General features: G+C 38.8%; 1 protein-coding gene across 12 annotated transcripts in view; it reads right to left on the bottom strand.

Moving 5' to 3' along the window:
• Window positions 1-1393, bottom strand: part of ELF1 (E74-like factor 1 (ets domain transcription factor)) — a 98733-nt gene that overhangs the window by 28718 nt on the left and 68622 nt on the right. The gene's annotated exons all lie outside the window — the stretch shown is intronic.

Genomic DNA, 1393 nt, shown 5'->3' with positions numbered 1-1393 from the left:
GATGATTTCTCAACAGAAACTCTGCAGGCCAGAAGGGAGTGGCAAGAGATATTCAAAGTGATGAATGCCAAGAACCTACAACCAAGATTACTTAACCAGCAAAGCTATCATTCAGAATTGAAGGGCAGATAAAGAGCTTCACAGATAAGGAAAAGCTAAAGGAATTCATCACCACCAAACCGCAATTATATGAAATGCTGAAAGGTATCCTTTAAGAAGAGGAAGAAGAAGAAAAAGGTAAAGATACAAATTATGAACAACATATACACATCTGTCAACAAGTGAATCTAAAAATCAAGTGAATAATAATCTGATGAACAGAATATACCGGTGAATTTAATAGAATCAGGGGCATAGAAAGGGAGTGGACGGACAATTCTCGGGGGGAAGGGAGTGTGGGGGGTGCAGGAAGAGACTGAACAAAAATCGTACACCTATGGATGAGGACAGTGGGGGGGAGGTAAGGGCAGAGAAGGAGTGGGAACTGGGTAAAGGGGAGCTATGGGGAGAAAAAAGAGGAACAACTGTAATAATCTGAATAAAGATTTAATTTAAAAAAAAGAACATGCTTTATACAAAATAGACAAATTAAGTGTTGTTTATCAATGGGGGCTCAGTTACTTGGCCTGTGACTTTAGGTAAATCATGTAATTTAACCTCTCTAATTTCAGGGTTTTTTTCTGTTGTAAGAATTAATTGAGACAGTGTATTTTTTAATCAATTATGTTAATACTAGAGATCCAATTCATGAAATTTGTGCAAGGGGCTTGGCCCCCGCCTGCTTCAGCTTCATCCAGAAGGTCGTCCAGAAGGACATCCGGTCTAATTAGTATACTACGTTTTTATTATTATAGATGACACACTAGGGAGACAATGCCATTTTGATGATATTGTTGCCCAAAATACATTGATCTCATTCCAATGAAAACACATCACACAAAATTAAGAGATATTTTACAATGTCTAACCACTTTTCCTCAAAAGTGTCAATGTTATGAAAGACAATGACAGACAGAGGAAATTGTTAGACTAGAAGGGACAGAGAAGAAATAGCTAAATTCAGTATGAGATTCCAGATAGAATCCTGGAACAGGAAAAGGACATTAGTATGAAGTGGGTAAGATACTGATAAGATCTAGATTCAACTAATAATATTGTGACTAATGTTAATTTTGTAGTTTTTAATTTAAGAATACTTAAATAGCCCTAACTGGTCTGGCTCAGTGGATAGAGCGTCAGCCTGCGGACCGAGAGGTCCTAGGTTCGATTCCGGTCAAGGGCATGTACCTTTGGTTGCGGGCACATCCCCAGTAGGAGGTGTGCAGGAGGCAGCTGATCGATGTTTCTCTCTCATCAATGTTTCTAACTCTCTATCCCTCTCCCTTCCTCTCTG

This window comes from Myotis davidii, unplaced genomic scaffold (genome assembly GCF_000327345.1).
Source record: "Myotis davidii unplaced genomic scaffold, ASM32734v1 scaffold105, whole genome shotgun sequence".
NCBI classification, from domain to species: Eukaryota; Metazoa; Chordata; class Mammalia; order Chiroptera; family Vespertilionidae; genus Myotis; species Myotis davidii.
This window is presented reverse-complemented; position numbering and strand designations above follow the sequence as displayed.